At 48.8% G+C, this 22,531-nt stretch overlaps 2 protein-coding genes and 1 long non-coding RNA gene across 3 annotated transcripts in view; 2 read left to right on the forward strand and 1 right to left on the reverse strand.

Moving 5' to 3' along the window:
- The window catches only part of KCNIP1 (potassium voltage-gated channel interacting protein 1), an 803,899-nt gene that overhangs the window by 103,842 nt on the left and 677,526 nt on the right, over positions 1–22,531 (forward strand). The gene's annotated exons all lie outside the window — the stretch shown is intronic.
- The window catches only part of LOC142068388 (uncharacterized), a 798,233-nt gene that overhangs the window by 67,506 nt on the left and 708,196 nt on the right, over positions 1–22,531 (reverse strand). The gene's annotated exons all lie outside the window — the stretch shown is intronic.
- Positions 6,951–8,768, forward strand: LOC142073084 (uncharacterized). The gene is made up of 2 exons (XR_012669771.1): positions 6,951–7,845; positions 8,553–8,768. It is a non-coding gene; the product is annotated as an uncharacterized LOC142073084 (long non-coding RNA).

Here is a 22,531-nt window from a genome sequence, read left to right on the forward strand (position 1 = left end):
CCAGGCGCTGTCCCCGCCCCAAGCACCAGCTCTGCACTCCCACTGGCTGGGAACTGCAGCCATTGGGAGATGCGGGGGTGGTGCCTGTGGGCGAGAGCAGTGCATGGAGCCTCCTGGACCCCCCGCCTAGGAGCCAGACCTGCCGGCTGCTTCTGGGGCACAGCTCAGAACCAAGACAGGTAGGGACTAGCCTGCCTTAGCCCTGCTGTGCCGCTGACAGGGAGATGCCTCAAGGTAAACCTGTACCCCAACCCCGAGCCCCAACTCTATGCCCCAGCCCTGAGCCCTCCCAAACCCAAAGCCCCCTCTTGCACCCCAGAGCCCTCAGCCCCTCCTGCACCTCAACCCACAGCCCCCTCCTGTACTCCGAACCCCATGACCCCACCCCCCAGCCTGGAGCCCCCTCCTACATCCCAAACCCCTCATCCCTGGCCACACCCCAGAACCATCACCCCTCCCACATCCAAACCCCCTGCCTCAACTCGCAGTCCCCTCCTGCAGTCTGAATCCCTTGGCCCCAGCCTTGAGCCCCCTCCTGCACCTCAAATTCCCTCATCCCCAGCCCTACATCAGACCCCACACCCCCAGACAGAGCCATCACTCCCTCTCAAACCCCCTGCCCCACTCCAGAGCCCCCTCCTGCACCCTGAACCCCTCATTTCTGGCCCCACCCTGGAGCCTGAACCCACAGTTAGAGCCTTCAACCTCTTCTACATCCCAACCCCCTGCCCCAGCCCAGTGAGAGTGAGTGAGGGTGGGGAACAGCGAGCTGTTGAGGGAGGGGGAATGTAGTAAGCAGGAGGTGGGGCCTCGAGGAAGGGGCAGGGCTAGGGTGTTTGTTTTTTTGTGTGTAGAAAGTTAGCAACCTTAGACAGTGGGATATATCTGCACCAAGTTATGAACTCCAGTTTATTTCATGCCTTTCCTAGAAACATAGATTATAGTTCAACACCACTTGGTTTTAACCAGAACTCTCAGAGTGCAGAAATATACAGTTCTTAAGCAGCCAAACTTTTATTCAGTTTTACAGCTGAACATTGCAGATACTCGGGCTCTGTCACTGGAACCAAAATAACGAACTAGAGTTATAAAGGCTCAAGAAATGACATTCTATTGAAATAAGAGTGGGAAGGGCCTCTGGAGGGTTAAGTTAGAATTCACTGAAGTGTCTCCTGCACTACACGCTGTGCAATTTAAACTCATGGGTGTGCTGCACAACTGCATTGCAGCAGGAGAGAGGCGTTCTGATCCCATTTAATCACACTTTGAATATTGCCTCTGGTTCCATGTCACATAAGAAAGGCAACAAATTAAATTATACTAATACGTTTGCTTTTATGGATCTGATTTTATATGAATTCTGACCCCCTTGTGCCAGGCACTGCCTGAACACACTGTGTTCCCACAGTCTAGGATGGACAAAGAGTGGGGGGCACCAAGGGATAAAGTCACCTCCCAAAGCTGACACAACAAGTTGAAGCAGAGCAGGGAATAGGTCCCCAGTCTTGTGGGTCTCTGTGCAGTGCCCTATCTGCTAGACCACGCCGCTGTCTGGTTATTAGACCACCTTGTTCCATGATCCAAAATTACAACTGTATTTGACACCTTAGAGATTAACCAATTTATTTGAGCATAAGCTTTCGTGAGCTACAGCTCACTTCATCGGATGCAAATAAATTGGTTAGTCTCTAAGGTGCCACTAGTACTCCTTTTCTTTTTGCGAATATTCTGAAAACTTTACTTGAGAGGCCTCTGTTTCTCCCCACCCTCTTGCCATGTTGTTTCATTGTTAAATTTAGCCTGAAAATATAACCTCTGCCCGATGTGATTTTCTCCCTTTATACATATCTATAACTCATAATAATTGTGGTTGTGGCCCAGCTCATTAGTTAAAAAATTCCCATAATGATGCTGATTATCTAGCCATGCTGTGAACCCTTTACAAAGGCATGAGTCAGCTATAGATTCATTTACAGAAACAGAAAAAAGTCTAATAGCACAAAATCCCTTAATGATCTGGGTTTGTCATCCTGCATCTTCACCCATCTGCTCGGGTGAGTTAATGTCTGAAATTCATTGCTTAGAAGTTGTGAACATCTCTGAAGGTTTTCTTTAATCCTCCTCTCCCCCTCCCCTCTTCAATCTTTAAAATTATGCTTTTAAAAGATGCTGAAATGACAGTGCTGGTTCTCAAATTGCTCTGTTTATCTGCAGAATAAATATGGCACAAGCAGTAACTGCGTTGCTAAAAGTATAGCCAATTGATTTTAACTACATTTCCCGTTCAATATTCACAATGTTCTAAAGACCGAATTACCAAGCTCTGCCATATTTATTGTCTCTGAACAAAACAGTTTGGTACAGGAAAGACATAGTTACACATCACCAATGCGTCCAGGAAGTGAGCTGTCGCAGCATGTTCAGTTCACCTTGCACCAAAGGAATGCCCCCTAAATACGACACAATACCCACTTATGTTTATAGCAGTGGTTCTCAATCTGCAAGCCGCTGGCTGCACATGTGATCCAATCAGCACACAGCTGCAGACCATGTGATATCCTCAGGGCCATACTAGTAGTATATGTGTTGTGTGGATGCGACCCACATAACACAGCGAGAGCAGCATATGAGAACTATTGATTTCTAGCATAGTTTATGTCATCTCAGATGCATATGTTTATATGTCGCCTAAGATGCAACCCACCAGTTGGACCAGTTCCTTAACTTCCTGTTCTGAACCTTTCCTTATCTCTGGTTTAGATACTATGTTTTAAACCAGTTGCCTGTGTTGATGTTAGACATTAGGACATAGAATAAATGTCTTGCTTTTGACAGGCTTTATATTCGCTAAGGCCAAAAGCTACATTTAGCTTTGCAGAACATTGAGGGATATATCTCCCTTGACATGAGTGAGCATAATTTAACTTAAAAGTTATGCTAACATAATGTATATAACAATTATGTGATGTGTAATTCAGCTTAATCTGGTGTGCAATATGACATATACATTGGCTAACAGCCATACTATCTCTAGCCTGCCAACACCCTTCAACCGTCCTTGAAGGGCCATTTCTTGGCCTCTCTGCTGAGAATGACAATTTGTGTGGTGCCAACATGAGTCTGCCAGGAAATAGACTGAGACCATGAATTCACTTCACATAGTTCATCAGCTGACTGTTAGATGGATGATCAATTTTGATCACTACTGACTGAGGCCTCGATCCATGCTCGCAGATCGTTACACCCACATATACTCCCACTTAAATTAGCAGTACTCCATGTAGGTTATGGATCTGTCTCTGAAGATTGGGGCCTGAGGCTTCATTTGAACTGGTTTATTATAGATGGAAGACACCATCTACAATAGGCAATCCTGGGAGCCAGCTCCCTACCAGAACTTTGTCAAATGTGCAACTGATAGAGCTGTGCCTTTGGCTTGACACACCATTCTGTTTAGTAAGCCAAAGTCTTTCTTTGTGTGAAGACCAGCTTTGCTTTAGCCATTAACCATCTGTGATGACATTATGCTCAATCCATCATTAGTTCACAGATTTACAAAGGTATGATGCCACAGTTTCTAAATAACACTAACTTCAGAGCTGAGTGGTAACATAGGCACTCCCATATTAGAATAGACCCAGAGTCTGTCTAGCCTGTATTCTAAGAGGAACCATCATCCACCCCACCCTGGGCAGAGAGCACTGACTAGCAAATGGGGCCCTGGAGTGGGAGTTGTTAAACTTGTTTTCTATTCCTGGCTCTACTACTGACCTCCTGTCTGAGTTGTCATCACTTCCCCTCACTGTGCCTCCATTTCCCCATCTTAAAAAGTGGAAATTGCTACTTGTCTTCCTTTGTAAAGGGCTTTCGGCTTGATGGGTGAAAAGGGCTATATCAGAGCTGAGTGTTACTGTTATTGCAGATTTTGGCAAAGCAAAGTGGATGTTAAGGGATATAATGGTCTCTGTACAGTTAGTGCCTTCTTACATTTCAGAATGCATTTTTTAAAAAATGTTTTGCAGTGAAATTAAGAAAAAAGTAGTTCTGGTTGAACTTCTCCAAAGGTTTCCCTACATTTATAGTCTGATGCAAGGCTGAGCTTGGGATAAGAATCCAATCTCTACATTCCTTCTGGGTCTGCAAAACTGGGTCTTCCAAGAACAGACTCAACAATCTAGCGAAGGCACAGCTGATCACTGGTCAACTTGTTAGAAGTTAGTTCAGTCTCCGTGTCCTATGTACCTATTTGTCTTTCATAGAATCATAGAATATCAGGGTTGGAAGGGACCCCAGAAGGTCATCTAGTCCAACCCCCTGCTTGAAGCAGGACCAATTCCCAGTTAAATCATCCCAGCCAGGGCTTTGTCAAGCCTGACCTTAAAAACCTCTAAGGAAGGAGATTCTACCACCTCCCTAGGTAACGCATTCCAGTGTTTCACCACCCTCTTAGTGAAAAAGTTTTTCCTAATATCCAATCTAAACCTCCCCCACTGCAACTTGAGACCATTACTCCTTGTTCTGTCATCTGCTACCATTGAGAACAGTCTAGAGCCATCCTCTTTGGAACCCCCTTTCAGGTAGTTGAAAGCAGCTATCAAATCCCCCATCATTCTTCTCTTCTGCAGGCTAAACAATCCCAGCTCCCTCAGCCTCTCCTCATAAGTCATGTGTTCTAGACAGTATGGCCTATTTAGGCAAAAAAAGAGGTGTGTTATCCAAATTTGTCCAAGCTTTTATCTGACTTTACACACCCAGATCTAGGGCACCAATGTGCTAAGTTATTGCTTTGGGAACAGAGAGGTATTTTTTTAAAAGATGTGTAAGGAATAAAGTAAACTAGCTCCACAATTTGCTGAATCTGTTTACAAGTGTCTTTGCCATCTCTAAGTAATGCTTTTAATAGAGTTGTAAAAGAGAGAATTCCAAAGACACCGTAGTTAAGTGGTAGTTTGCAAGAACTGCAGTGGAAACTACAACCTACTGCTAAGTAAAAGTGCTAAATCAAGAAAGCCCAGGTGGTTCCCCACAGCTTCCTTAAAGCTATGTGTATACTAACCCTTGTACTCACTAATCTCCACCTCTGTGTTACACCCTCCCTCCCCCCACCACACACACATACACACACTGAGCAAATCTCCTGCCTACCGGCATCACCTCTTCCTCATTCAGGTTATGACTATCCACACCTTTTACATTCCCATAGTTATTTTTCTCAAGCTGTGGGACAATAATGGTGCTGCCTGAATGTGACTTGAAGTCAGACCTCAGCACGTGAAGGCTTCAGTCTGTAAAGGTTTGTGCACCAAGGTCAAACTGCTCGTGCTTCTCTCAGTTCCCCTTGGGGAGCAGCAGGCTCACTGTGTGCTTTTTAAAAATTACTCTTCCTGGGCAGCCTCTGCTGAAGTTACCTATTGATGTTCCGCAGGTTTCATGGAGCGAGAGAGAAGCACAGTGCAGCTGTGGCTATTGTCTAGTGATCCTTCCTTCACTTTACTTTCCTTCCTTTTGTTTGGCCAGAGTCACAAACTCCTCACACCCCAAGGAAATAGGGGAACAATAAGCAGAGAAGACTTCCACTGTGGTCTACTTCTGCTCAGTGGGTCTCTGCAGCCCATAACCTCCGATGCAATGATGCCTGACATCAGTGACCTGAACTATATGTGGCAAAACAATGAATCTAATCAGTAAGCACTTCCCAATTAATTCTGAACCCACAGAGAGCGCTTGTGAATGACTAATTCATCTGAACATTGAATGGGGTGAACCTCTGTGTTGCTGGAGCTGTTTGTTCCTAATCAGCCAGCAATACATAAAGTAATTAATAACTTCATTCATAGCACAATTAAAAATCATCCCTCCATCCATAGTTTCTCCAGCACTTCTTTGGAAGTACAACTTGCCTGAGTAGTTTGAAAGCCTAACCCTAAGGTGTTTGGAAGCTAGGAAGGTATGAACAAAAGTTAGGTGCTTATTTTACACCTCAGAAACTGATTGATTTTGCCTAAGTCTAGCTGAGCTTAGGTGCAGATTCACCCTGCAGTATAAGGGCTGGTCTACAGTAGGGGGGAAGGGGGGAAATCTAAGTTACGCAACTTCAGCTACGTGAATAACGTAGCTTATGTCGACGTACTTAGATCTACTTACCGCGTTGTGACAGGTTTCAGAGTAACAGCCGTGTTAGTCTGTATTCGCAAAAAGAAAAGGAGTACTTGTGGCACCTTAGAGACTAATCAATTTACTTGAGCATAAGCTTTCGTGAGCTACAGCTCACTTCATTGGATGCATACTGTGGAAAGTATAGAAGATCTTTTTATACACACAAAGCATGAAAAAATGGTTGTTTACCACTACAAAAGGTTTTCTCTACCCCCACCCCACTCTCCCGCTGGTAATAGCTTATCTAAAGTGACCACTCTCCTTACAATGTGTATGATAATCAATAATTATCCTTTTGTAGTGGTAAACACCCATTTTTTCATGCTTTGTGTGTATAAAAAGATCTTCTATACTTTCCATAGTATGCATCTGATGAAGTGAGCTGTAGCTCACGAAAGCTTATGCTCAGATAAATTGGTTAGTCTCTAAGGTGCCACAAGTACTCCTTTTCTTTTTACCGCGTTGTGTAGATGGGAGATGCTCTTCTGTTGATTCCCCTTGCTATAGTAGACGTGATAAATCGACCCCCCACTAGATCGATCACTGCCTGTCGATCCAGCCGGTAGTGTAGACAAGTTCTAATACTGCAAGTTAGGGATGTTGAGTAGTCGACCCTTAAAGTTACTAGGAAATTGCTTTACATTACAGTGAGATTGTATGCTCTGTGGGGTAGGGACCGTTGTTTTTGGTTACAAATTGATACAGCATCTAATATAATGAGGGGCTGATCCCTGACTGGGGCCTGCAATACAAATAATTAATAGTTTTGCTTTCTCTTTTTTTCTCAGGGACTGATTCTCTAGTGAATTCATGGGCCAGACTCGCTGGTGTGTCCTGACTGCTTTGCACCACTCCTCCAATCCCATTCATCTATAAAAATGGTTTTGCCAGCCAATTAAGTTAGGTTTATGGCTGCTTTCTATTGCCTTAGTGGCACACAGTTGCCAGAAGTGTACTGGTGAAACTGGTTTTACAGAAGCAGGAGACAGTAAGTCCTGCTGGGTATTACTCAACTTGATTGATGAATTATTGATCGAATATTGTTTTATTGGGTTGTGTAATATACTGCTTGTTCAGGGATATAGAGCTTAGATGAAGGCATTGAAAAATCATATAAATGACTAAAACAAGCACTGGATAAAGGTGTTAAAATGTATCCACTCTGTAGAAAGTCAAATTTAAATAGACTCAGGTCCGGCTAATTTGCATCCAATGAAGAATCTTAATCTTATGACGACACTGGCTTTTCTTTGTTTTGAGCAAAATTCAACTCTGTTGCGAGGAAGATTTATAGGATTAGATTATGATATAAGGGCTGTGCCCATGTGAAGGGTGAACTAGTGGTTATATGTGTCAATATATTATCTGCAGGGTTGTTGTAGCCATGTTGGTTATAGGATATTAGAAAGACAAGATGGGTGAGGTAATATTTTATTGGGCCAACTTCAAAAGCTTGTCAGTATATTATGGTGTTCATTCCATAATGGGGCTAGATCAAAAAGGGTTAAGGCTACAGATAGACAACAAAGAATACTTCTCTGTGTACTAGATTTTATTTTAAGCAAATCATATTCCACTCCTACCCCCACAGGTTTGGGTTCTTTTGCCCGTTTTGAAGAACTGAAAAGGAGAACAAATGGGTTAAGATGCATCATCTACTAATCCTCTGCTGAGTGATTACAAGTCTTGGTATTTAGGCTTTCATGCTTAATATAATTTTATAGCAATTGCTTTTTGTGTATGAATATTTTATATATCCAAATTGCATTCTGTATTGGTGTGTGGAAGCAGGAAGCCAAATGTCAAATAAATAGACTCTGTTCAGAGACGTTAATGCTGAGGTTCCAATTTAAAAAAAAACAACTGAGTTTGTGTTTTAAAATATTCTCTGTTGATCAATCTTGACCTGAAAAACATAACTACTGGAGTCTGTGGATGGTATGCCTTCAGTTGGTAGGCACTATTGTCAGTTTCTAGGGTCAAAATCCCCTTAAACAAAGTTTAACTGTCAGATCTAGTATGTACAGCTGATGACAAGCATGTCTTATAAATACTTTCCCATAAAGTCTACAACCATTTATATCCTAATTTTAACTGTCTGCTAAAGTCAAAATTTCATATTGGGGAACATCAGGTGAATGTCTCAGATTCGCAAGCCTTAGCTGAAATTTCATATGCACAAGCTTTTGTGCACAAAAACGGGGGGGTGGGGGGGGGATGAGCTTTCTGTAGAGCACCTATACATATATTTGCTATCCGCACAATTAAAATTGCACATAAAACTGTTGGGTAAAAACCCCACAGGTGTACAGAGGTGTGTATGGAAAATTACAAGTACAATTTTATAGGCTGCTTTTAAAATGTCTTTTTGTATTTTGTTTTGAAAAAAAACCCAGAGATCCATCTACTGTCATGTGACCATTCTGACTACTGTACTAGAAGAGAACGAAAATGATGTTCAGCCTTGTGTGAAGAGAGTTCCATCAGCTTCTCAATTTAGCATGTATTAACACATGGGGCAGTAACTAAAATGCTGAATTTCAATTCAGTGAATCATTCTGAAGAGGACACCTGATTACTTATCTTATTGAATAAACAAAAAGATACAGTAATACTCAAATATTCCTTTGATTCCATCTCACAGTGTGCTCTTTGCTGGTGTAATACAGGGGTTTTTGCTCATTTCATGGGCTTGTAAAACTGGCTCTTCTAAAACTTTCTTCCTGCATTTATTGTGACAGGGTCGGGCCAGATGGCTATAGGAGAGTAATTTTTTTTTTTAAGCAAAAAATATTTTTATTTGCACAACACACTTACAAAGAAAAAACAGCAGCATAGGCAATGTGTAACACAGCAACCAATCACAATTGTTTTCTCATTAGCTTCAGGGGAGGGAAGTGTTCAAGCTTGCCCGGGCCCAGAGCAGGGGGCTTCCTCGACTCTCGTGGTCTTCCACCCTTCTGAGTTACCTGGTGGCCCAGAGCAAGGGGGCTTCATCAACTCTCGTGGTCTTCCACCCCCTTGAGTTACCTGGTGCCACACCCGAGTGTCACCAACAATTCCCTCCTCTGAAAGCACCCAACAAGAGGGGCAGGCTGTGGGGTGGACAATCCGGGGGGGGAGGGGGAGCACGTGTACCCATGTGTGAAAGAACCCCTCTAAGGTGGTGGTGTCCGCAGCAGCAATGGCTGGGGCTGGGGTCTCTTACTCTCTCCCCCAATCAAAGGGTCAGACAAAGGGACCCGGATGGGGACACCGAGCAGAGAACCTCGGACAGCGCCCACTGTTCCTCAAAAGCATCAAAGGAGTCAGTGGACGCCGCCCAGAGGAACTCCGCCCGGATACGGGAACGGACCGAGGATCGGAAAACAGCCCCACAGTCACAGGAAACTCCATCAGCCAACCTCCTCTCTCTGGTTTTATAGATGGCCATTTTAGCCAGGGCCAGGAGGAGGTTAACTAGGAGATCCTGCAACTTTGTGAGGCCATGGATGGGGAGTGCATAAATAAAAAGGTGAGGGGAAAAATGCAACCAAAAACGTAATAGGAGATTTGTGAGGAGCTGGAACAGGGACTGCAGCCTAGCGCACTCCAAATATACGTGCACCAGGGTTTCCCCTCACACCACAAAAGGGATAAGTATCTGGGATGGGGGTGAAACGTGCCAAGTACGTACCCCTGCTCACAGCTCCGTGAAGGAGCCACCAACCGATGTCCCCAACGGGCCTCGGAACCAAGGTGGAATGTAGGCTGGCCCACTGGGGCTGCTCACCCTCCAAAGGTGGCAGAAGGTCTCGCCACTTCGTGTCAGGGCGGGACACTAGGGTGAGGGCATGAAGGGTATGGAGCACGAGCGTGTATAGATGTTTCTGTGGCACGGTTTGGAAGCGTACCGGCTGCAGTTCATGCAGCCGGCTTGCAGTGAAGGGGTGAGGGGGTCGATTGGATCTGCGGGGCAGGGGTCCAATTAAAAAGTCCAGTGGGCCTGGGGTAGAGGGTGGGCGGAGTGTGCCCTCGAGCAGGACCCGGTCAAGATAAGTTTGAGCAGCGGGCAGCAAAGCGGCCTTTGCCTCCTGAAGTACGCGCTGGGGGGTACGAGGTCTGGAGAGCCCCATGCACCGAGCGAGCATCAGGGGATCTAGCCAGTCTCCCCGGTCGTAGTCCAGGAGGTCTCCGACTCTCTTGACTTCTGCCAGGATCAAGCTCTGGTGCACCGAGCGGGACTCCACCACCTGCACACAGAGCTGGGGGTTGTGTAGCAGGGGCTCTGTGAGGAGATCAACCCCCTTGGTGGCCACCACGGACCTGGTCGTTAAAAACAGTTTCCAAGTCCGGAGGAGGTCCTGGTAGAAGACCGGCAGCCCGGAGAGGTCTCGCGGAAGACCTCCCGGATGGAGATGAAAGAGCTGCCGGTCGTATAGGAGCTCTCGGATGTGGCGCAGGATGGTGTGCGCCCGTGTGCTCTACGCCGAACTGCCTGCACCATAGAGGAGGCTCTGTAGGGCTTGGAGGCAGAAGACACAGACCTGAGTGTGTAGACACTTCAGGCCTTGTCCTCCTTCCCTCAGGGGTAGATGAAGAACCTCTACAGGGGCCCAGTGCATTCCTGACCAAAAGAACCCCAGAATTGATGTCCGGAGGTTGGTCAGGAAACCCGGGGCTGGGACCAGGATGTTGAGCTGGTACCAGAGCATGGACAGGACTAGTTGATTAAGCACCAGCGCTCTCCCTCGGAAGGAGAGACATCAGAGTAGTCCCGTCCATTTCCGGAGCCGCTCTATCACCCCGCCCTCTAAAATTTCCCAGTTCTCCAGAGGAGAGGGATGCGTGGCAGAAAGGTAAACGCCGAGGTAGAGCAGCGGACCCGCGCTCCACCGGATGGTCTGAAGCGCAGGTGGGAGGGAGCTCACCTGCCGCCAGTCTCCTACCACAAAGCCAGAGCTCTTGACCCAGTTTACCCGGGTGGAGGAGGCTGCTGAATAGATGGCCTGGCAAGCCTCACCCGCGCCAAGTTGCCGGGGTCCTGGATCATGAGGAGCATGTCATCAGGGTATGACAACAGGACCAGCTGCAGCTCCAGCTCCCGCAACACCAACCCTGTCAACCTCCTGCGGAGGAGACAGAGGAAGGGCTCGATCACCAGAGCATACAGCTGGCCCGAGAGGGGGCACCCCTGCTGTACTCCTCACCCAAAGCTGACCGGTTCTGTCAGGGTCCAGTTGAGCTTAACCAGACACTCTACAGAAGCGTACAGCACCCGGGGAAAACCCACAAACTGGGGTCCGAAGCCAAATGCCTGTAGAGTGCTCAAGAGGTACCCGTGGTCCACCCTATCGAACGCCTTCTCCTGATCTAGGGACAGGAGAGCGAACGACAGACTGTCTCTACGCCCGAGTTCCAAGAGGTCCTGAACCTAAAATAGGTTATCAAAGATACTGCGGTCCGGGACGGTGTAGGTCTGGTCTGAGTGGATCACGTCAGCCAGCACAGACCCTAGCCGCAGTGAGATTGCTTTCGCTACGATTTTGTAGTCTGTGCTGAGGAGCGAGACGGGACGCCAATTTCGTAAATCGCGGAGGTCTCCTTTCTTCGGCAATAAGGTGAGTACAGTTCGCCTGCATGAAAGGACCCCGCTCTGCAGAGACTCGGCCCAGACGGTGACTAGGTCTGGGCCGAGGATGTCCCAAAACATGCGGTAGAACTCCACGGTCAGCCCGTCCATGCCTGGAGACTTATTAGTGGGCATATGATGGAGGGCTTCTGAGAACTCGGCCAGAGTGAGAGGCAACTCTAGCCGGTCTCGGTCACTCGTGCTGACCGTAGGGAGCTCCTCCCAAAGCACTCTGCAGGCGCTAGGGTCAGTCGGATCTGGGGAGAAGAGACTTGCGTAGAAGGCTCGGGCCCTCCCGCACATCTCCGCCGGTTCCGTGAGGGGGGTGCCATCTTCTGCCAGGAGGCAGGTGATGCGTTTCTTGGCCCCCCCTTGTTTTCTCCAGTTCATAGAAGAAGCGGGAGCCGCGATCCATCTCCCAAAGGAGGCAGATGCGGGATCGAACAAAGGTGCCCCGGGCCCGATGGTCCTCGAGGGCCCGGAGCTCCTCCTGCTTCTCCTGGCACGCTCCGCAGAGGAGCGAGTCTTCAGGGCTGGTGGCCAGACGCCTCTCCAGCTCTAAGACCTCCCGTTCGAACTGCTCTATCGCCGCATTTCTCCGTTGGCTGGTGCCCCAGGTGTAGTCGCGGCAGAAAAGCCGGGCGCGCACCTTCCCCAGGTCCCATCATCGCTGCGCCGAGGGAAAGGCATGCCGCTGCCCTCGCCAGGCCAGCCAGAATTCCCGAAAGGATGTCATGAAGCCCTCATCCTCCAACAGGCTGTTGTTAAAATGCCAATAGGCTGGCCCTGGCCTCTCCGCACAGAGGGAGGCTGTCACGGTGCTAGGTGATGGTCAGAAAATGGGGCCAGCCAAATGCTGGAGGAGTGGGCTCGTGAGAGATGGAAGCGTGATAGATAAATACGGTCCAACCGAGAGTGGCTCGACCGATGGGCTTGCACCCGGACAAAGGTGAACGTGGAAGTGTCATCCGGGTGGTGGTCACACCACATGTCCACTAGGGAGTGATGTTCAACTATCTCCCGGAGGGTGTCCGCAGCAGCCGGGCACTGCTTGGTCCCCGAGCGGTCTCGCTCTTTGTGGGTGGTATTAAAATCCCCTCCCAGGACCAAGCACTCGTGAGAGTCTAAGGTGCCGAGGAAGGCAGACACCTGCTGATAGAATTGCAGCCGCCCCGCGCCCGATGTCAGGGCATAGACGTTAACGAGGTTAACCACGAGCCCCTCTATACAGACCCGGAGATGAAGCAGGCGACCCTGCACGGCCTCGGCAACCCCTAGCACCTCGGGCCGTAGGTCGGGGGAGAACAGGGTCGCCACTCCAGCCTGCCGAATCGTGGAATGGCTAAAGTAGACCCTGTCTCCCCACTCCACCCGCCAACTATCTTCGGTGGTCGGATCCGTATGGGTCTCCCGAAGGAAGGAGAGCACCTGGGACCTGCGGAGAGCCATCCTACAACCCCGGGTGTTCAATGTTGCGATTGTGAGAGGTGTCATGGGGAGGGCTGGGGGGGATCCTCACTGGCAGGGATGCTTGCATCCCCCAGTGGGCCGCGCAATAGTCCTTGACCCATCCCGTAGGTGAGTAATTGGTCACGGAAGACGCGGACCCGCCAGTAGGCTGCGGCATCCTGCTTCCCCGTCTCTTTACCTTCCCCCATGAGGGCCCTTGTGGCCCGGAGGATTTGAAAAAAATCCCCCCATCGCTGGAGAGCAAGCTGTACCTTGTTGCGGGAGCCACAGACATCCTCTAAAAACTTCTGCAGCTCTCCTCGCAGCTCATGGGGGGGGTGGGGTTACGGTTTCCTGTTTGTTCCCTGGCAGGGCCCTTGGTGCAGCCCCGTGGCCCACTAAAATGGGCAAGCAGGGTGCGGACCCCCGATGGGGTGCCTGATGGGCTGGAGCTTCTAGGCCTGCCTCAAGCCCTGGGGTGAAAGGGGGCGGTGGAGGGAAAAGAGCAGCCCCTAATGGGTTGGGGCAGGAGAACGTAAAGGCCGCTCCTTGGGGGTCATCGGTTGGAAAAGGGAAGGAGGCGGGGGCGGCGATAACATCGCAGGAGGTAGACTGGATAAGGGTAGGGGCTGGGGCATGGGCACAGGCGAGGTTCTGGGTTTCAGGAGGCAAGCAGCTGGATGGTGGCGCCTTCCAATCAGGCTTGACGGTTAAAGGGGTTGGGAGGGAGCTCTCAGTGATACTGGGCGCGGGCTCTATGGTGGATTTAGCGGCCACAGCATCAGGAGGTGGATTATCTTCTGTTGGGCCCCCGCCCGGGAAGGAAATCGATTGCTCCGCACCAAAGGGGGGTGCCCCTGGCGGCTCGTGTCCCGGTCGCGTGCTGCCGGCTGTCACCTGAGCAGGTTTGGTGGTCGTCAGCGGGGTGCCATCAGTGGCCAGGTCGATGGAGGAGTCTAGGGGCTCCTCGGAGGTGGGAGGAGAAGCAGCAGTTAGGGGGAGGGAGCATGGGGAAAAGAGGAGTGGAGTGAAGTTGCCCAAATCGAGGATTGCTGGCAAAAGGTTGTCCTCCCCCTGGGCGACCGGGGTCAGATCTAGGGCCTTGATATCCTCGAACATGGAGGAGAGGACACTTTCCGTCACCCCGGGGTTCTCCCCGCTGGCACCCGCCACGACGGTTGCCTCGGGGTTCATGGGGGCTTCGGGTAGTGTCAGGACAGAAGGGGCTTCCTTGAGGGTCTCGGAGGGGAGAGTCTCCCATGGAGGGGAGACACTACCCTCCAGTGCTACCATGTCTTTCCTGGCTGACATCGGTGGATGGGACGCACTCGTAGGCAAAGCGGAAGGTTCAGCATCGGTGCCCCCTTCCTGGTCTTCCAGGGGGCCTCCGCCTCGGGTAGATGAGGTAGAGCTCGAGCCTTCCGCTTGCCTCGCTTCCCCTGGACTGGGGCCCAGCCCTCCATGGCATCATCTGGGGGCTGGTTCGCAGGGGTCGTATCAGGGGGTAAAGGCGATGGCTCAGCGGCTTGGGGGGGAACGGTGGAGCAGCATAAGGGAGGGAGGATTCTCCCTGGGGCAGGCTCTCTCCCATGCCTGGTGGTATCTCTGCCACACCCTCCTCCATAGGCCCCGCCAGATTGTCAGCAGCAAGGGCGGGGCTCTACCGCTCATCTGGGTATTGTAGGGGAGGTGCCCCTTGGGCCTGAGTGGGAGAAGTGGTGGTCCGAAGAGGAGGGGAGGCGGGTTCAGGTATCGGGCAGCCAGGGGCATCGGCAATGACGGGGCCGATGTCCTGCCGGGTCTCGGGGATCCCAGGTGCCTCTCCTTGCCGGGCTAAGGGGCAGTCCCTCCGGACATGCCCTGACGCCCGGCAGAGGTAGCACCGGGCTTCCCCCATGGAGAAATACACCTGGTAACGGGCCCCCTGGTGGGGGACTAGGAAGGACCCCTTGAGTGCCTCTCCATCACGCACCGCCGACGGCAGTAGAAGCTGCACTTGCCAGTGGAAGGAAAAGATGTGATGGAGGGTGGGGTCCTTGCAGCCCAAAGGGAGAGGGCTGATGACAGAAACAGGTTTACCCAGGGTGGAAAGGGCGGGTAACAGGGCAGCACTGGGGAGAAAAGGAGGGACAGAGGTCAGGACCAGACGGACGCCCAGGTCCTCTAGTGGCTGTAGGGGGACAAACACCCCCCCCCACCGCCAGGCCCCTCTCCACCGCCTCCTGGGCGGCAGCCTCTGATGCTAAGAAGAAGACGACCTTCCCATACATTTTGGAGGCCGCCACAATGGCCGAGGGCCCCACCACCCTCGCCAGCGCCCGCATGTAGGTCTCCACGTGGGGCGAGGTGGGCACCAGGAGGCATCGGACACTGTGCTTCCTGTCATGGTGGGGAAGGGGCTGCTGTTGATGGTGGCGGAGGCAGTCGGCGGGAGAGATGACGAGGCAGCAGGCGGGGGGGCTGCCGCCACCCGGGCACACATCCTGGGGTGTGAGGAAGGGACACCCGCAGAGCTGGTGGAGGGGGCAGTGGGGAGGGATGCCATGGCTGGTGGCGGGGCCACAGCAGTGGGGGTGGCCCCTGCCATGGAGAGCCTGGTGGTTTTAGTGGGGCCCTTCCCCTTCTTCTTGCCCTGGCCTTTCCCTCCGGCAGGGGGGGCTCCCCTAGAGTCTGGGGAGGCGGTGGGCATGGCAGCAGCGGAGGTCACCCTGTGCCCTCCATTGCTGATGCCCCAGCGGGGACGGTGGCAGGTGGTTAACAGCAGTTGGGGTCAGGTAAAAAGGGACAGGCTGAGGGTTCGGCAATTCAGGGGCGGGGCACATGAACCACCGTACTCTTATCCAGAGAGTCCTGTTTGGTTGGCTGGTGCTTCTGGCCCACATGGTGGAATCAGGGCAAGCAGTTAAATCCAGAGGCAGATGTTAAACAGCCAGCAATGACAATGGAGGGGGCAGTGATGAGAATAGTGGTTTGGGGGTTGGGAGGACACAGATAGATCGGGGGGGTAGCTCCGTGCTACATCCCTTGTGTCCCTTCAAACACAGTCACGACACAGTCAAGGCCTCCCCCCACACGAGAGCACAGTTCGAAAGTTACTCAGTCTTGGGCCCCCTCCACGGCGATTTGTAGGTTCCCTGGGCAGTGTTCCTCTGGTAGACGGCTGTTTCCCTTCCTTGTCCCGGCTTTCCTTTTTTGCAGATCCAACATTCCAGGGATGCCGGAGCAGGTGATAAGAAATTCTCTCAGCCAGAGAGGGACGGGTCCGCAGACAAACAGCAAGGCAGCCTCCCCCCCCCTCTCGGGGGGGGTTCAGCTGGAGCAGCAGCAGCGTCCGAGAGTGGGCAGGGCTAACAGCCGGCTGGCAGCCGGCCAGCACTCTAGCAACAGCAGAGAAAAAAAAAAAACAACAAAAGAAAAGAAAGCGGGGAGAGCGTCTGGCCCGGTCGGGGCGGGGAGCCGAAAGCAGGGGCAAAAAGCAAGGAAAGCCCAGGCCAGAGGGCAGTAGTAGGAGAGCAGGCTAAGTAGGTCCCTTTTCCCTGGGTAAGGTAACAGGGAAGGTTTTTTGAAACAATCAGGAACCTTCTGGAGACAATTAAGACAGGCTGATTAGAACACCTGCAGCCAATCGAGAAGCTGCTAGAATCAATTAAGGCAGGCTAATCAGGGCACCTGGGTTTTAAAAAGGAGCTCACTTCAGTTTGTGGTGTGCGTGTGAGGAGCTGGGAGCAAGAGGCACTAGGAGCTGAGAGTGCGAACGCGGACTGTTGGAGGACTGAGGTGTACAAGCATTATCAGACACCAGGAGGAAGGTCCTATGGTGAGGATAAAGAAGGTGTTGGGAGGAGGCCATGGGGAAGTAGCCCAGGGAGTTGCAGCTGTCGCACAGCTGTTCCAGGAGGCACTCTAGACAGCTGCATTCCACAGGGCCCTGGGCTGGAACCCGGAGTAGAGGGCGGGCCCGGGTTTCCCCCAAATCCTCCCAACTCCTTGTCAGACACAGGAGGAGCCAACCTGGACTGTGAATTCAGAAAAACGGCCAAGCTGAGGGCTGCCGTGAAGCTCCAAGGTGAGCAAATCCGCCAATAAGCGCAAGACCCACCAAGGTAGAGCAGGAACTTTGTCACATTGTTTATTTACATTTCTCTGAAAATGTCACTGGTGCCTGTAGTTTTGACATGGAAGCAGCACAGTAAAATTAAAACCAAACAGATCAATGTCTAGGAACAAATAGATCAAAGAGAGTCACTTTAACGATGAAATGCATAATACTGCAATAAGCTCAGATTTCAGTGCTGAATGGCCCTGCTAACCTGGCAGCAAGAGGCTTTCACTGTGGAAATAGCTCTGAGCTGTCTTTGCTTTGTTTCTGCTTCTATGAAATCCTCTTCATACTTCCTGGTTTACAGTATGTGCTCTATATATTGAAATGAATAACCTAGTAGGTGGAGGGATGGCACAGGGGTAGCTGGTGCTTTAGACTAACAAAATGTTCAGAACTGTTTCCAGATGCTAACTAACCCATATTCTGTGCTCTCAATACACCTTCCTCCATAGCACAAACCAAGCCCAGAGATGGGTAGAATTGCTGGTCAGGTATCTCTCAGAAATGCTGAGGGATTACAGGCAAAGATTGAGATGCATTGGAAGAAGCATGGGGGAGTGGGGCAGCTGAAGTGGAGTTTGCCAGTGAAGCTGATCATTTCATTTGCTAATAAAGCAGCCAATCAAAGCCTTCCCCTTTATTTAAAAAAAGAAGAGAGAGGGTGGGGAGTTCCAGATGGTGGCTGGCTTTTGTGAAGGGACATGGAACGCGAGATGAGCAGTGTGAGGAGCCATCACCCCATGTGAGGGCTGGTTAAAGCTGCTGTTCCAACACTCTTAAACACAGGAACTTCTCCCTGGTAGAGCCACAGCTCAGTTCCCAGAGGGAATGGGGAGGAAACTAAGCCACAGCCTTCCACTTTCCTATCTTCACTACCAGCAAATATGATTGGACACAGTGTGGGATGCCCACACATCCTCCCTGGTAGCTGCGGCATGTGACTGTGCCCAAATAGGCACATTCTGTCCTGAAACTCTCAGGTTTTGCTTTGGATGAAATTCTCCCACTGCAGTTCCACTGCGTGGGCAGAGGTAGGCTGTGGAGCAGGCATGAAAGAAGCTTCATTAATTTTATATATGATGGCACCTGATGCTGCACCGATTCTGCATATAGCCCAGCATAGTGGGGCAGAGGGCTTTGGGACAGGCCCAGAGAGAGGATGGGTGAGGTCAGTAGGTCTGCAATTATAGAAATACCCAGCTCTTATATAGTGCTTTTCATCCATAGATCCCAAAGCTCTTTACAAAGGAGGTAAATGCCATTAGCACCATTTTAGAGATGAGGAAACTGAGGCACAGGGAGGTGAAATGACTTGCCAGAGGTTACCCAGCAGGCCAGTGACAGAGCTGAGAATAGAATTCGGATTTCCTAAGACCCAGCCTTGTGCTCCTGTCTTGCTAGGCCACGCTGATTCTCCTTGTTATACACATTCAGGGCCACAAATATATGCACAGGAGGGATAGAGGAGTGGCCCGAGAGAGGCTGTGGAGCTGCCTTGTGCCTTGCTGATGAATCTGGAGCTGGCTTCTGTCCCTCTGTGATTGTGTTAAGACAAGAGCTCCTTTATTCAAGTTTTGTGTAGGTGAACATGTGTGGATTTCATTCAGAATAAAAGGGCTCATTAAAAGCCATAACAGTGAATTCCTCAATAACTCGCATCTGCATGAGGGACAGTTAGAAGGAAATAGATTTACACTGTATAAGCACTTCCTGGCTGCAACATACCAGCAGGAATATCATGATCATAAAATTAGATGCTGTAGTTAAAAAAACATCCTCAACTAAATTTACTTTCTGCTCTTCTGCCATGACCTCTCCATTATCCTTGCAAGGCTACACTAACAACAGATTGCACTTTTACAAATGTATCTCATATAGATAAACTTTGATTAAGCTATTGGGGAAACATACAGAACATTCTACATACTGAGGGAGAGAAACTAGCAGGGCAGACTAGCTGAAGTAACCTGTGTGTTTCTCACGTGGAAATTTACAGTACAGTTGGTACTGTACTTCCAGGCTTGCTCCTTCTAGAGACCTAAATTATCTCTTTAGTAAAACGTTTTTCACCTCTTCATGCTGTTTTAGGCAGGGGAAGAAAAAAACTTTTTTGCTATTGTAATTGTCTCCTCCCCAAAACGGAAAACTTAAACTCAATCAATAGACAGTTATATTGTATCTCAGGAATTGGATTTGTGTTGCCCTAGGGACAAAGGACCAAACACAACAACATGTACTCTAAACACAAAAACAGCAAGCCCCAGCCCATTGCACCAGGGATGGCTTTATTGATTTTTGCAGCACAATATGCTGGATCGTTTGCTGTCAGGCTAAGAAGAAATACATTTCCTGACTGTAGCAGACCTATCAGAGAACCCAGCGGGCCACTGACCTCTGTAATGTGGTTAGGAACTTAAGATGTATAGGACTTAGCATTACTAATGTGCTAATTCCTCACAGCCATCCTAAGGAATCAGAGGAACAGCCGTGTTAGTCTGTATTCGCAAAAAGAAAAGGAGTACTTGTGGCACCTTAGAGACTAACCAATTTATTTGAGCATGAGCTTTCGTGAGCTACAGCTCACTTCATCTGATGAAGTGAGCTGTAGCTCACGAAAGCTCATGCTCAAATAAATTGGTTAGTCTCTAAGGTGCCACAAGTACTCCTTTTCTTCATCCTAAGGAATGTTATCCAAAGTAAGATTTTTCTTTTTAAATTCCTTTTTCTCTAAACAATAGCTGACTAATTTCAAGGTGGACGAGTTTGAAGGCCATTTCATTCCAGTGGTATCTTTGGATTGAAAGTCTTTTACTAAAAATGTCAGGGAAAAACTCACTCTGGGTTTGATCCAGCTGGAGTTTGCGTCTGTTGCTGCTAGTCTCTGGGAGCTCTCTGGGCCTAGATGGGAGGGTCATCCCAATCACAAATGTGGAAACCCTTCCTCTAGAGGCTGCATTACATAGTCTGTGCTGTTCGCTTGCTAGAGGCTGAGACCTTGAGTCTAGCAAGCTCAGTTCTCCTTGAAAATGGTAGGAGATTACAATGAATATGTTCAACTAGTGCTCTGCCATTCTAACAGAAATTGGGTGCAGAAAGCTATCCTTAACTTCAGAAATGGAGTGAGTCAGCCTCTAGGCTGCTATTTTCAAGCTAATAGGTGGTGGTGATGGTGGTGATTATTTATTACTTGTTTGACATTTTAAAAACACTTAACAAATGTTCACAGCTCCTCATGAGGATGGGTAAACTAAACTGTAGCAGTTCAGTGAGCTGTCTAAGGCTGCACAGTTAGTGCCAGAGCTGGAACTCGACTTCCTCAATGCCCCATCCTGTGCTCTAATCGCTGGACTATTTTGCATCCCTACTGAAGTGAGGGCAGAAGGCATATATAAAGAGATAGGCTTTCTTCCTGATGTTACAAGGAACTGGTTTCGGTACATGTTTTGATCAAGGGCTTGTTGCTGAGGACATCAGAAATGTGTAAAATTGAACACCCAATTCAGGCAGGGTTTTTTTCTGGGTAATATTGTGCTGACCATCTAGAGTATTTGTTAGTTTCTAGTTTTCCCTTGGGGGAAGTAGTCAATATATTAATGTTGCTGTAAGGTGCAGTCGTATGAATATGTGTCATGTTCTTTCTATTTTTCCATTAGTCTTGGAAACTATAGATTATATTTATACAGGGATTTGCTATCCCCTTCAAAGAAAAATCTTTTAAAATTAATACAATGTTTAATTCTCTGAATATTCAGTTAATATGTGATTGAGTTATTTTAGGGCAAAGTTCCTCAGTCTGTATTTTACTAGAGTAATTTTAAAATATATCAGTAGAAAAAAAATGTTTTTGCTAAATTTATTTTTAAAAAAACAACCTACAAACAAAAAATACTTTCTGGTGGGATTTTCCAAAGTGCTCAGTATTTTCCAAACTCTCCCAGTGGTAGAATTCCTATTAATTTCAGTGAGAATGGAGTTCGGCTAATGCTGAATAAGTGTGAAAATCTCACACTTGGAGTATGACTTCTGTATCTGAAATATTTCTGTGAAGCCCTAAAGCTTCCAGAAATGGAGGCTGTGCAAGAAATATAAATATAAATCTGTGTCCATGAGGGTATATACAGTTGCCACAATTGCACATGTAAACCTGGTTAGTGTGCCCAAAGAACTAGGTAGGCAAATGTGCAAAATGATTAGCACTTGAACCACTTACTAAAATTCCCACTAACATACCGGAGCTGTCCATGTGCATGTGAGTTCTATGTACCACCAATTCTTATTTTATTATAGTACTATAGCACCAAGAGATTTCAACTATGACGATGGCCTTACTGTGTTAGGCAATCTATATGCACATAATGAGACAGTAGTTCTTCAAAACACAGACCATCTTATTAGACAATAGGCAAAGGATCGGAGAATGGAAGTGCTATTATCCCTGTTTCACTCTAGGGAAGCTGAAGCACAGAGAGAGCCAGTGACTTGACCAAGATCACATGGGATGTATGTGACAGGACTGCAAATGGAATCTAGATCTCTTGTGTCTCAGTGTCATGTCTTAACCTTCAGGCCATCCTTTTCCAACAATCCCTAGTCTCACATTGGCAGCTTCATTATTAATAGGAAACGAGAGCTAACTGAGAAGTCTGACTTGTTGAAGTAATAGGACCTGAGCTGAGCTTTCCTTAGCTAGATGTCAATTCAGAATGTGGAACCAAACCAATACAGGTGAGGCTCCAACTCATTCTGGTGTGGCTAAAAATATGTAGACATTTCACCTACTGTAGATGCCAAAAGATAGTTCTGACCTGCAGGAACTTGGAAACTTCTCCAAGGCTGCAGTCATTTCAATAAGGAAAGTAAATAGAGAAAGCATAATCCTCCTGGAGAGTCAAATGCTGTTGCTTGAGAATGTTTTTACTATTTGCTGACTTGTTCTACATTCACAGTTTTTAATACCATTTTTGGAAACTACTTACCAACCTGTATCTCTGAAGGACACTCATTTGCTGTATTCATCAGAGGCTTGCACTGTCTGCGTTGTTAGAGCTAAATCCTGCGAGGTGCAGAATGATGTCATCTCCAATCATGGCGTTCCATGTCATCTCCAATCCAAAGGAGTCCCATGCACTAAGTACTGGGTCATATATGTTCTGGGAAACTTGAGAGCAGCAATACTAATTTCCAGACAGGAGACAATCCACTGAGGGTGCTCT

This window comes from Caretta caretta, chromosome 8, assembly GCF_965140235.1.
Source record: "Caretta caretta isolate rCarCar2 chromosome 8, rCarCar1.hap1, whole genome shotgun sequence".
In the NCBI taxonomy this organism is placed as follows: Eukaryota; Metazoa; Chordata; order Testudines; family Cheloniidae; genus Caretta; species Caretta caretta.